General features: G+C 44.7%; 3 protein-coding genes across 7 annotated transcripts in view; 2 read left to right on the top strand and 1 right to left on the bottom strand.

Annotated features, from left to right (window-relative positions):
* CCDC92 (coiled-coil domain containing 92) overlaps positions 1 to 1,538 on the bottom strand; it is a 35,180-nt gene extending 33,642 nt beyond the window's left edge. The window contains exons 1-2 of one of the 5 annotated variants that reach the window (XM_070475122.1): positions 1,033 to 1,121; positions 413 to 576 (exon numbers count right to left, since the gene is read on the bottom strand). The gene's annotated coding sequence lies outside the window, so the exon portion shown is untranslated. Of the gene's footprint in view, positions 1 to 412; positions 577 to 1,032; positions 1,123 to 1,379 lie in introns of those variants that run through there. The other 4 variants (XM_020901345.2, XM_070475124.1, XM_020901346.2 and 1 more) reach the window with 4 other exon arrangements.
* A 1,031-nt stretch (positions 1,539 to 2,569) lies between these two features.
* ZNF664 (zinc finger protein 664) overlaps positions 2,570 to 14,055 on the top strand; it is a 33,591-nt gene continuing 22,105 nt past the window's right edge. Inside the window, exon 1 of the mRNA XM_020901351.2 lies at positions 2,570 to 2,659. The gene's annotated coding sequence lies outside the window, so the exon portion shown is untranslated. The remainder of the gene's footprint in view (positions 2,660 to 14,055) is intronic.
* Positions 2,571 to 14,055, top strand: part of RFLNA (refilin A) — a 270,973-nt gene continuing 259,488 nt past the window's right edge. The window contains exon 1 of the mRNA XM_070475130.1: positions 2,571 to 2,659. The gene's annotated coding sequence lies outside the window, so the exon portion shown is untranslated. The remainder of the gene's footprint in view (positions 2,660 to 14,055) is intronic.

Raw genomic sequence — 14,055 nt, 5'->3', positions numbered from 1 at the left:
ACTCAAAAGTCTTAAAATGGCAATTCTAGCATTAACATTCTTACAGGTAGGTTTCTGGAAATGGGTAATACATTACAGTAGAACAGTCGGGCGGCTTGTATTTTGTTATTAAGACTGATTGCTGCAACTTAAATAACAGAGCGCGATTATACTTCCTCTTAAGGTCACTTCGTTTCATTACAGAAATAGATCATACTGCCTAATACCAAAGCTTGTAATTAATACAGGTCAGCAAGAAAACAGGTAAGTTAAATAAACTAGAGTAACTCGCTGTAGTAGACCGCGGCTCTGTAGCCGAGCCTGGAGCCCTGCATTCCGCTCAGTTTCATGATTCACAAACAAATCGTTATTTAGGGTAAACTAAAGCCCACACCAAAGCTTCAGAAAAGGGCTGTAAAGGTAGAGTACTTACGTAAAGGGTTATCAGGACAGGAGACAATGCAACTTATCTGGGAGGGTCTCTAACGTCCACGGGGTGGTAAAACGCATTTGAAAAGGCGATGTGGATTCGGATGGCCGCCTCCCCACGGCATCCCAGACAAAGCAGGGCCAGGCCCTCGGGCGCTCCTAGTGCACCTGCAATGCGGATCCCTCACCCTACAATCCCACCCCGGGGCTGGCAGGAACGCCCCTGGGCCGCCCTCTCCTCCCGCTTCAGGTTAGCTTGGGTGCGCAGTGGGTTGGCACCCCAGCCTGGACAGTAGCCCTGGCAAGGGCAACCCCTCCCTATAACGGGCTGGAAGACCCTCAGGCAGCCGGCGCGGGGTCGCCGCGCCTCACTTTTGCACTCCTTTCCACCTATTCGTTCCTCACCCCCCACCCCCTCCCCCGAGATGTCTCCGTAAGGGGACACCCTTCCCCACCCCGTGGGTCTGGAGGACCCCTCCCCTTGCAGTGAGGGCTTGAAAAATTATTTAAATGAGTTCCCGCTGCGACAGGTGCCGCCGGCCCCGCCGGCACCCTCAGAGCCTCCCTGCAGGTACCGCCAGGTGAGCGGGGCTGGACTCGATCACACCTCGGGCCCCGCCTCACCTGCGGGCGCAGCCGTCGCGTTCCTTCAGGCGTCTCCCCCCCTCGGCGCTATCCTCGCGGCGGGAGGCTGCGGGGGCCGGCGGCCCATGGGCGGGGCGGCGGGCGGGGCTGGCTCCTGGCTCCGGCCCTGCCCCGGCCGGGCCGCCGAGGGAGGTCAGTGGGCACCGCCCGCGAAGCGCATCTCGCCGGCTCCCACCCGAGCGCTCGCCGCGGTGCACGCTGGGAGCGGGGGGCCGGGGCGGCGAGAAGGCCTGGCCGCGCTGACCCGGCGGGCGGCCGAGGCGCCGGCGCGGCGGCGGCGGGTCTGTGTCTGCGGGGATGGGCGGGGGAGGCCGATCGATACTCACTTCGCAGGGACGGGGTGACGCCCCGCCCCCACTCTCCCGCAGCTGTGCGGGGCTGGGGAACCGACCAAGGGGAAGGGAGGGTCTGGCCGGTGGGACGCAGGCGCACAGCTCAGGTGCGGCCGCACTGCGGTTGCCCAGGGTAACGCGGGTCCGGGTGGGGCGGGAGGGGAGGAGGAGGAGCGAGGTGGGCGAGCGGGAGCGCGCGCGCTGGGCGGTGGGGGGTGGGGGGGGGGAGTACCCGTGACAGGCCTGGGATTGGGGAGGGCGGAGGGCGCGCGCGGGCCGCCGACAGGGGCGGGGGCAGAGGCGGTGGTGGGCGGGGGGTGGGGGGGGTGGGAAGGGGGCCAGGGCCGGGCGGCGCGCATGCGTGCGGCCCCCGCTCCCCCGGGGCTCGCCGGCCTCGTGCGTGCGCACGCGCGCTGTCCCCCGGAGGCGTCTGGGTGTGCGGAGCGCGCGCGCGCGGCTCGGAGGCGCACCTGTGAGGTGTCCCTTGAGGAGAGGGAGGGTGGGTGCGCGGAGTCCGCGGCCTGGGGCGCTTCAACCCCTCACTTGGAGTGAGTTCTGGGGTGGCCGGGCTGTAGTGTCTTTATTTCTTTTCGGGATCAAGGCGGGGGCGAGGGGGGTGGCTAGGGAGCGGGTTCTGGGTCGGAAGGAGGATGAGTGGATTAAAGAAAAGAAAAACAACCCATTACTTAGGATGGGCCTGGAGCCGGGGCGAGCGCCCGGGCATCGGGTGGGAAAGGTCAGAGTGGCCCCGGGCGGCCCGGCGGCCACCCGGGCCGGCCCGGGGGAGGGCAGCCTGGCTTTGGGCCTCGGCGAGCCGGCGTGGGCCCGCAGTGCTGGGGAGCGGGGGTCACAGATGGCGGCCAGGGCGCGCGGCGGCGGAGGGGCAGCGACCGGGGCGAGGCCGGGCGGAGGCCCCGCGGGAGCCGGACTCCCGAGCCGGGCTCCATTGTTGTTGGAGCCAAGGGAAGGGGGAGCAAAACAGCTTTAGAAACCCGTGAAGCCGCGCCTTGGAGCCTTTCCAGGCGGGTCCCCGGAGAGGCGGTAATGGCCGCGCCGTGGGATCAAGGGAGCCGGGCTGTGCCGCGGAGAAGCCTGGCTGCATGGTGTGATGTGTGTGTGTATGTGTGTTTTTTTAAGAGCGCCTTGCGTCCCAGCTGAGCCAGCCGAGCATCCTACTCAGGTGATGAGGAACCCTCCGGGCACCCAGCGCAGATCGCTGCTGCCGCTGGACGCCTCCATTGTTTGACCATAACAAGGGCCGGATTCTCACCCAGGTAAACTGGATGGCAGCGCAGTCGAGCTCCCTCCCACATCCAAAGGAATCCTCTTCTCCTCTTTGAGGACTTTACTCTAGTTTTCTTCCTGGGCCCTGCTTCTGATTAACTCAGTATATCCACTTCCCAGGCATTTCCCCATCTGGCTTAATCTTCCCGCATCTCTCTGCCCAGTCACCTCTCATTTCCCTCAAAACTCAGCTCCTTTGTGAAACCTTCCTTGCCCAACTCTTAACAACTAAATCTCTCCCAGAGGATCCTGTTCCGGACTCTCCTAGTTGATAGTTTATTGGTTGTCTTATTGCACAAAGGAGACTAGATATTTGTAAAAATTCTAAGCTGTTGCCTTTTTTTTTTTAAAGGAAAGTTTTGTGATAGTTTATTGTTTCAAGAGAATCGAACTGTTTTTGTTGCTATATATATATATATATATATATATTTAAGCGGGGGTTCCTCCTTCCTTTATAAGGTTTTCTCCTTCCTTTCCACAGTTTTTTAGACCTAGAAAAATGATCTTATTGTTCAACCCACAGATTGATTGAAATCTTAAGAATTACTTTAAAATCAGCAAAGTAAAACCGTTTCTTTGTAAAAATTAAAACATCACAGAGATGGCTAATGTCTTTGACTACAGCCCTCTGTTCCCAGAGATAACAACCATGTGTAACCTTCTAGATCTTTAAAAATGTTTTTAGGCCAATGTGTACTTGTATTATCTTCGGCTGTTTTAACAAGTATGCATTCACTCTAGCTTTCAGTTCTTAGCATAGGATGCATTCAATTATTTTGCAGAACTGCTGCATCATGTTCCATAGTTTGAGGACACCATAGTTTATTTAGCCATTTCCTGAATTGATGGCAATTTATTTACATTTAAAATAGCTTTTTTGGTTGTTCTCTACTGAGATTTTAGTGAAGAGAGCACAAATCTACACTTATTACAGAGACTAAGTGTTTATGATGGACGTTCTCTTTGGTTCAGAAATTTACATGTGGGGACAACCCCCCCACCTTGTAATTCTGATTCTGTTTTAAAGACTCTGTTTTAATTGTGACTCCTGTTTTAAAGTCCTGTGACCTTGAGGAAGACATTTAATCACTCTGAGCCTGAGTTTTCTTTTCTATAAGTAGTGATAATATCTGCTTTATTTACTTCATCAAGTTCAGTGATATGATGTGTGTGAAAGACTTTGTGTAGAGTATAAAGTAGTGTATAATGTTGATTTTGTGATCTGAAGGGATTTTTAAATTTGCACTACAATTTATATTTCCTTCTTTGGCTAGATATGTATGTAATAAAATACTACAGCTAGCCAACTTTGCTGTTTAGTTTCTGATTTTGTCATATTTTTATCAAGTACTCTTGAGACTTCTGAAAGAGTATTTTACAAAGCATATTTTTTATAGTATTTTACATGCTTTGAAAAATAAGGCATAAAAATTAGTTGACTGTGAATAAAGCATCAGCAAATTGAACACTACATAAAACACTCATGTAAACAGAACTTCCTAGTGATGTAAATTTATTTGTGTTTTTCTGTAGCAGCAACAGATTCAGGTTAGTTTTTATGTCCTTTGAGTACAATGGATTCTTACTGAATCTGCCAGAGGTATCAAGAGTTTTAACAGTTTATATACATATTCAGTAATGTGATGGTTATCATATTAAGATGCAGAAGGCACAATTAAGAGGTATGTAGGTATTTTCTTCTTTTATTCAGATGTACATGACTGTTTCTAGCTTGGCCACCAGAATCAGCTTGCCCCTGTCCTCTTCTAGTTTAAGTATGGGGGCAGAAGGGTTAGAAATTAAATGCTGCCCTGCAGCTGCTCCTGTAATCACAAACCAGTATCTGCTGTGAAAGTGAGGTAGTATTGGCTATGAGAAAGTATTAAAAAAGGGACCGACTTTTAGATTGCAGAGATCGGACCCAGGAAAGACTTTATTGCAAAAATAAGCTTTGAGCTGAGATCTGAAGGGTGAGTAGGCGTCAGTGTAGAATGAGATGGGGGGTAATTTTCCAGGCAGGGGAACGGCATGTGGGAAGGCCCAGAAGGGGGAAAGCTTTGCCCATTCTGGGAACTGAAAGAATGACTTGTGGATAGATTATGGTGGGTGAGGGGCAAGTGTGGCTAGGCAGGGGGCCAAATCATGTAGGGTCTTGTAGGTCAGGTTAAGGTTTATTTTATCCTGAGTGAAATGGGAAACCATTACAAAGGTTGGGTTTTAAACAGGGGAATGACTTAATCAGATTTGCATTTTTAAACAACCACTCCAGCTGCTGCTACCTGCAGAGTGTGGGAGTGGAGAGTGAAAGTGGGGAAGACCAGGTAGGCGATGTCAGAGGTCCTTCTAGAAGAGAGATGGTCTTTCACTTCTAGTTTGCATTAACTTCAAACTACCAGCTAAACTAAGGTCAAAATAGATATTTGTTTGTAAAAATAAATAATTTTTTATTTTCAAAAAGTAGGCATAAAGATGCACTTTTTAATGCAAAACACATGTATGTTAAACTGTTCATACTATGCTTAACAGAATAGGATCAGAGAGAGTAAAAATTTGGTATATTTAACATATTTTTGGTAAGTTTTGTCAAAGCAGGGATACATGAAATAAGAGTGAGGTGAGGTTCTAAAATGAAAAGAAGGGAAATATTTTAAATGCTATTGGCTAAAAAAAAATGAGAATAACAGAAAAAAAATACTAGATAAAAAAATTGAGAAAGCAACTGGGCACACAATGAGTATATAATATTTATAGCTTTCTGAATATTAATAATAACTTTTTCAGAAACTAAAATGGAAAAACAAACAAAAAAGCAGGCTCTGATCACAATGCAACAAAAACCATGAAACAGGTAAACACAGCTTCATCAAGACAAGTGCGACTGACGTGCCTGGAAGAGACCAAACAATAACCTGAAAGATGAGAAAGAATGTCTTAAACTGAAGGATAGGCCATATTCCTGGATGTGATGTTTAAATGCTATAGAGATACCCTTTTTCAGGTGAACTGGATGGAATAGCGAGTAATGAGCTAGAGCAAGCTAATTGTTTAAACATATCGTAGAACCAGTTGTGTTTAAACAGTGTCACACTAGCTTCAGAGTATCTGGACAGGTCACTGGAACCTATTCAACACCCCAAAGATAAACTGTATATGGAAGTGTAATAGTGACAAACCATCACGAATGCCCTCCAAATCAGAGAAGATATGGAAGTAAATATTAAACATCTGGGCTGGACTTCCCTGATGGTCCAGTGGTTAAAAGTTTTATCTTCTAATGTAGGAGGTATGGGTTTGATCCCTGGTCAGGGATCCCACATGCCTCAGGGCCTAAAACATAAAAACAGAACATAAAACAGAAGCAATACTGTAACAAATTCAATGAAGACTTTTAAAATAATTCCCACATTAAAAAAAAAATCTTTAAAAAAATAGGGGAACATCTGGAAAAGGGAGTTCTGTATGCCGAGGTGAACAGCACAGGCTTAGCGATTAGACAGGCTTGAACTGGAATTTAAGTAAGAAAAATGATACCCACTATACAGGTGTTGAGAGAGAAAGAGGTACAAGTCCTGGTACCCATGAGACATTCAGATCTGTTATTAGTTAAAATCTGTATTGGACTACATAAACATTGAAAACTTTAAGAAGAAAGGAAAAATGAAATCCTAGGATCAAAAGCCAAACCACAAAGTAGAAAAATAGTTGTGACAAATGTAAGTGAAGAGTTAATATCTACAACACGTAAAGAACTCATACAAATCAATGAGAAAATGAAAATCCACACACATGGTTGCAGGATGTGGCTCGATAGTTTAATGGATAGAGATACAATTTGTTTGACATTTAGAAAGATGTATAATCTCACTAATAAGTAATTTGTAATTGTTCCTGTAGAAAAATAAGACTGTATTCTCAATAGCAACAAAACCAGAAGACATTTAAGAGTAACACACAAATGTACAAAAGCTCTATGAAAAAAGTAGAAACCTTTACCTGAAGAATTGAAAAGCTAACCCAAATAAGTGGACAGACATTACATGCTTTGGAAAGGGATGGCATCTTTGTAAAGATTGCAGTACTCTACAAATTAAACTGTAACTTCAATGTAATTCTAGTTGAAATCCCAGTGAGACTTACTTTTGGACACTTGATAAATTGCTTCTAAAATTTGTCCAGAGGACTAAATGTGCTCGAGTGGCCAAGAAATTTTTCAAGTGGAAAATACTGATGAAGGATTTGCTATGCCAGATATCAAAACATACTGTAATGGTACAGTTATGTAAATGGTGAGTACAGGAATAGAGAGGTTGGTACATGGAACAAAGTAGAGTCCAGTAACCCATTTATATACAGAGGAATTTATTATATAATAAAGTTGGTATTTTGAAACAGTTGAGTTGGATACATTGGATATAATGTTGGATACATTGTAGAGGGGTAAATGACTATTTGGAAAGAAAGATTCTACTTCCCCATATTCAAAATGGCTTATTTGAGTTAAAGAATGAGCTTAAAGACAAAAACACCTCTAAAAGTATAAGAAGAAAATATAAGAGAATTTAGTATGTTGGAAAATAAGTTTCTAGGGTAAGCAGTTTATTAATACCTAAGACCAAGTCCCCAAATCATAAAGAAGAGACTGATAAGTTTGAACATCATCAAAGCTGATATTTCTGTGTGATGTAAAAACATTATAAGTTGACAGACTAGGGGAAAAGTTCTGGTATCATGTACAAACAAACAAACAAACAAAAAAAAGCCACTTCCCTGGTGGCTCAGATGGTAAAGCGTCTGCCTACAATGCGGGAGACTAGAGTTCAATTCCTGGGTCGGGAAGATCTCCTGGAGAAGGAAATAACAACCCACTCCAGTACTCTTGCCTGGAAAATCCCAGGTCAGAGGAGACAGAGGAGCCTGGTAGGCTGCAGTCCATGGGGTCCCAGAGAGTTGAACATGACTGAGTGACCTCGCAAACAAAGGAGAATAGAATTGACATAGTTAAGAAATGAATGGAGGATGTGAATAGTTCTCATTTAATAGTTCTTATAGAGAAATGAAAGTGTCAAAGCGATGGCAGGAAATTCAGCCTCACTTGTGATTAGGGAAATGGAAATTAAAACGGTGAGATTTTGTAGAGGAGGTAATGGCTTTCAGACAAATTAAAATGCTATCTAAGTATGTAGAAGAAAAGCTACCTGATACAGTCTTGTTGTTCAGTTGGTAAATTGTGTCTGACTGTGACTCTATGGGCTGCAGCACCCCAGGCTTCCCTGTCCTTCATCATCTCCCAGAGTTTGCTCAAGCTCGTGTCCACTGAGTTGGTGATGCCATCCAACCATCTCATCCTGTGTCACCCCTTCTCCTCCTTCCCTCAATCGTTCCCAACATCAGGGTCTTTTCCAGTGAGTTGGCTCTTCACATCATGTGGCCCAAAGTATTAGAGCTTCAGCATCAGTCCTTCCAGTGACTATTCAGGGTTGATTTCCTTCAGAATTGACTGAAATTAGTTTGCCCTTTCCCGATGACAATTTGGTTAAACCTATCAAAATTTTAAAAACACCCATATGCTTTCATCCAGCAGATACACTTCAGGGAATTGGGGATATTCTAATAAGATACAAGTTAAAGTTAGTGTGAATGAAATATGTTACAGTATCACTTATAAAGAGGAAAAGCTGAAGATGAATGCAGAAAAAGTTTGTTGCCTCTACACTATGGAATGTTAGGTAGCTTTTAAAAAGAAAGGCAGATTTGTATGTGTTGACATAGCCTGGATGGATATCTAGAATATATTTTTGAGCAAGTTTAATTCCATTTTTTGTAAGATAGAAAACAATAATGTGTGTGGTTGTGTGTGTGTGTTCTGAATGAAAATAGAGATAAGTCTAGAAAGATAAGTGGAAAAGGAGGAGGGGAGGAGAATAGGGAGATTGAATTTTTGTTTCTGGGACTGATTTTATATTTATTTTACATGCTTTTGGATTGTTGTAGGTTTTTTTTAAACAGTATTTACTTCTTTAATGAAGATGTTATGATTTCTCACTTAAAGGCCCAAATTTAGACAAAGTTTTAAGACCTAGTACTTAATGTGGGTGTAGCAAAAATGTCACACTTACGTTACATTGGCTATATGTATCAAGAGCCTTAAAAGTTATCATAGTCATTGATGTAGCAACCACCTAGAAACCATAAAAGGAATATTTTTAAATACAGAGAGGTTTTATGTATAAAAGATACATAATATAGAATTTTTAAGGGTGCATTTGCAGGCTGGTTAAGTTATCCACTGGGTAATATATTATTGGCTATTAAAATATTTATGAAGAAAATGTATTAAAGTGCTTATGACAGTGTTAAGTGAAGAAAATCAGGATACAAAATTGCATACATTGTATGATTAAAACTCTTATTACACAGAAGTCCCAATTGCCCTCCACAGAAGTCTATGATGGTAAAATATCTGGAGGAAATTAAATGAAAATCTTAAAAATTGTGGACTTGGGTAGTAGGATGTTGGAACATTTAAGTTTTTTTACTTTTTCATTTTTCAGGATTATATGTCATTGCATCTATCAATTTATCAATTTGTTATTTCATTTATAATGGAGCATTTACTTTTTTAAAGTATATAATATCTAGGACATTTGTTAGCTGCATGGTTAATAGATGTATACACTTTAAAAAGACATCTGTCATATATTAAAGTATCCTCTAAAGTGAATGTTTTTTGAGTGTTACATTTGTTGCTCCCAGCTTTTGGAGGAAGTTTTCTTCTTAGCAATATGCAGAATACAAGTAGTTCTCATTTCTCATAACTGTAGAACAAATGCAGAAACTTAAACGTGGGCTCTGGGATTTCCTAGTTTGACTCTTGTTAAGTCTTTGTGTTTCTAATACACACATCAGGTTGTAAAGCACACTGCCTTTCACCGAGTCAGGGCAAGTAGGATTTAGCCACGGGACCAGGGGCAGAAGCATGGGGAGCCTGATTATTATGCAGAGTCTGCAAGTGACTCAGCAGAGTGGAGCTCAAGGTCCCTTGGGCCATGAAGTGTGGGTGAACTGAAGGGGTTATGCCCAAGGGCAGGTAGATTTGCTCCCTTGCGAAGTGTTCCGTGGACCTGCAGGATTCTGTGGATGTGGTGTAGCGTGGGGCTTAGTGGAGGACAAAGCCAAAGAAGTGTGATAGTGGAGATGAGGTTGCGGACTTGGAAGGGCTCTGGGAGCACAAAAGAAAGGGTCATACAGAATCCAGAGGTGAGGGTAAGCTTTCTAGAGGCAGTGATGTCCGGTGGTGAGACCTGAAGGTAATTGGAGGGAACAGCAAGTGTGATGGGTCAGAGGTAAAAGGAACGTGGTCGGGGGATGGGGGTAGTGGTTCAGGCCTAGGAGCAGACTAGATCTGGGCAGCCTGAAGAAGTTTGGTTTGGTTGGAACTAGAATTGGAGTGAGCAATGGTGAGAGATGAACCAGAAGTAAATAGTAGCTCACACTGATCAGAGTTTAAAAGCCATATGAATAAATTTGAAAACTACACTGAGAATTAATGGAACCCATTGAAAAGCTTTAAGCAGGATAATGAACATCCCATTTTGCATTTTAGAAAGATTACATGACAGTGGATAAAGGATTAGAGGAAGTCAGGCATGGAGGCTTTGTAGTGTCCTGGGGGAGTATGGTGGCCTGAATGACAGCTGAGTGTAGGTGAGGTGGGTGGATAAATTCAGGAGCAGCTGGGAAGATAAGACTTTGTGAGCAGGAGGAAGGTTGATGGTAACCAGCTTCTGGCTTAGGCCGTTCAGTGACCAGTGGACCCATTTACTACAGCTGAGAACAGAGTTGACTTTGTTGAGATAACAGACTGAGTTTTGAGTGTGCTGACAGAACAGGGATGTAAAGAAACGACATGTCACTTGTAGGTTCTTCCTGAGAGAATTTGCAAAGAATGATTTTATGCTGCAAATACATACTTTGCTCTATGAATGAGTGCTTTATATAAACCCATTATTAAAAACTGTTTCTGTGGTAACTATTTTTTGGAATATAGTTACACATCTATATATTATTTAAGTTTGGGGAGTATCTGTCTAGCTTAGACTTGACTGTTGATGTCTTCCATGTGGAGTTATTTAAGTCTGCATGACCCTGACTTTGGGTAATACTGTGCCTTTTGCGCTAGACTGTCTCTGAGCAGGTGATGGTGCTGTAGTCAGTTATCCTGTTGTCAGTTACGGCTGAATAATTGGAGTGATTTCTACTGATGTTTCCACACTGGTCTGTTCCGCACAGAGGTAGGCCAGGACACAGTGCTGCTGAGTCTGTATCCATCTGCAAGTGCTCACGTGGCCACTGGAAGTTGTCCTAGTCCATTTAAACTGCTGTGACAAAATATCACAGACCAGGTGGCTGTGATAACAAATATTTACTTTTCATGGTTCTGGAGGCTGGGAAATCCAAGATCAATGAACTGGTAGATTTAGTGTTTGATGAGGTCCTGCCTGGTAGCACAGCTGTTAAAGAATCCACCTGCCATCCAGGAGACCCTGGTTTGATCCCTTGGTTGGGAAGATCTGCTGGAGAAGGGATAGGCTACCCACTCCAGTATTCTTGGCTTTCCCTGGTGGCTCAGCTGGTAAAGAAATCTGTTTGCAATGTGGGAGACCTGGGTTCAATCCCTGGGTTGGGAAGATCCTCTGGAGAAGGGAAAGGCTACCCACTCCAGTATTCTGGCCTGGAGAATTCCATGGACTGTATAGTCCGTGGGGACGCAAAGAGTTGGACACAACTGAGCGACTTTAGTATATATTTTGTGAGGTCCTGCCTCCTGGTCCATAGACGCCATCTTCTTGCTGTGTCCTCACGTGGAAAGGGGCGGGGGAGCTCTTGGGGTCTCTTTTATAAGGCCACGCATCCCATCGTGAGGGCTCCACCCTCATGAGCTAATCTCCTCCTAAGGGCCCCACCTCCTAACACCATTACACTGGGGTTGAGGTTTCGGTATCTGAATTTTGAGGGGACACAAAACATTCAGGGTCTCGCAGAAGTATAGATAGAGGTTGGAGAGTCATTCACAGTGTCCTCCCCTCATGGCTGGCATGGCAGCTGTGGCTGGGTGCCAATGTGTGGACCAGAGTGAGGTGAGGCCCAGAGCAGAGCTGGGGGGAGGTCCATCTAGGAAGAGGTAGGGGAGACAGGTTCTGTGGAAGAACTCATCAGAGAGGAGGAGGATGTCTTCACCAGAGAGCATTTGGTTAAAGGAGAAAAATGTGTTTGAAGTGGCAGGGGGCTCTCTGAGGAGGCTGCCATGGCACCCCACTCTGTATCTTGGCTGAGGCCTGCTAGTGTCTGGAGCGTCACAGGAGCCAGCGCAGCTCTCTCTGTGTCTCTCCTGAGTCACTGTCCCTTTCAGTTCACTTTGTAGACCCAGGCTTTCCACCTCCCAGTTCTGAACTCTCAGGGAAGAGCATCTGGTTCAGCTTAGCTGACCGGGTTCCTGTTGCAGGGCCCACAGGAGCAGATTCTCCAGGTGGTGAAGGCAGATGGGGGACCTCGGGGGAGGCCGGTGCCCTGGCAGTTGTGGAGAGAGTTCCCAGAACTGACGGGGACAGTAGGCTCTAATGGCTCAGCGATGTGATAAAGAGAGAAGGAGTCAACCTAGATTTGGCAAATGAAAGTCATTTAGCCTAGGTGTAAAGAATTACCACAGCTAACCCACAGCTATGGTAGATACTCATGCTATGGAAGAGGTTGGAAGAAGGGAGATTTTTAAAAAATGAAATGTAACTGAAGTTGTATCAGCAGAATTCAAAGTTTAATTTGAAAAAGCAGTAATTTGTGTTGTTGACACTAAAGCATTTCTACAGCTTTATTCTAACTTGAGAATATGCAGTGTCTCTGTGTCACCTGATACAAGAAATTCAATAAAGCTATTCTAGAGCTTATTTATTTTTTATAACCTGCAAGTTGATAAAATAGTCATAGCTTATTTCCACAGCTTATTTTTTGCAATGCCTTCCATAGTAATGTGCCAAATCTTCTGAGGAAGCCCTTGTTCCAGCTAGAGTAATCCTCTGTCCCAAAGGTTATAAATTCTGCCTCTTTAGGTAAATGATAAAGCAATTCATTAAAAAAATCTGAACACTCTTTCCTCAGAGTAAACCCCATTATGGCCCTCTGGCTTTCAAAATTATTTTTAGATGTGCATTTCAAACATGTAGGATTAAGCTTGATAGGATTTAAGAATGTTTCAGTGATTCAAAGTACTTGGCATCAGCCAGCAAACACAAGTCAGGTTTTTAGTTAACCAATATTCAGTAACATATCACTGTATCTCTCTGTCATGATAGAATTAGGACCTTGTGACAAGCCCCCAGACTCACAATTCGGATCGGGGAACCTGAAGAAAGCTGGCTGTACCAGTCTTCATGGTGCTTAGTAACTAGTTAGAGGTAGTAATCGACTGTGAAATTCGCTGCAAGTTCTAATGCTTTAGCCTAACTATCCGTGTAGATTTATGAGCAAGTGTTTGAGTGCCCTCTGGAGGCCTTATGAACAGTTAAAACACAGACTCCTACAAAAGCTTTTCTTTAACAGCTAGAATTAATAACCAGTGGACTAGATAGTTGAACTGGTCTGGGTATGAGTAGGGAGCAGAGGAGAGCCAGGATGGAACCCACAGGAATGCTAGTACTTGGGGAGGGGCAGGAGTCTCCATGCAGACTGACACCAGTGGGTGTCCTGAGAGTGGAGTTGTAGAAGGGAGTGTCCAGCATGAGCAGGAAGGTGCCAAGAGGAACTTCAGTGGTGTGGTGGTGGGTCGAGGAATGAATGGGAAATGAAAGGATAGAAATCAGGAGACTAAGCCTTTAAGAAGCCTGGATGGGGAAATGGAGAAAATATATGGCAGCTAGAGACGGCTAAGTATTGGTTTTCCTTAAGGTAGAAGAGAGTTTGCATGGGTTTAAATGCTGAGAGTAGAAAATAAGCAGAGATCAGATGCAGTGAAAGGGTGTGTGTGTGGGGGTGAGGGGCGGGGGAAGTTGACTTCAAAGTTCCTGGCTTAGAAGAGTTGTTGGGGAAGATGTTGCCTTTTACAGGGTCTTGGAAGATGGTGAATTAGTGATTTTCAGTTCACTGTGGGTTGATAGGGAAAGATTCCTGCTATGAGAGAGTGTGGAATTGTCATTATGGAAATGGCTCTTATTTAAGCCAAGCAGGAGGTTGAGCTTAAAAAAAAAAGATGGAGTGAGGACATAGCTTTAGCAGACACTCATTTAGAAAGAAGGAATAAAAGAAGAGGTCAGTGCACCAGCCCCGAGCACTTGTCTCATGCATCCAACCTGGGCTGGTGATCTGTTTCACCCTTGATAATATACATGTTTCGATG

This window comes from Odocoileus virginianus, chromosome 12 (assembly GCF_023699985.2).
Source record: "Odocoileus virginianus isolate 20LAN1187 ecotype Illinois chromosome 12, Ovbor_1.2, whole genome shotgun sequence".
Classification (NCBI taxonomy): Eukaryota; Metazoa; Chordata; class Mammalia; order Artiodactyla; family Cervidae; genus Odocoileus; species Odocoileus virginianus.
This window is presented reverse-complemented; position numbering and strand designations above follow the sequence as displayed.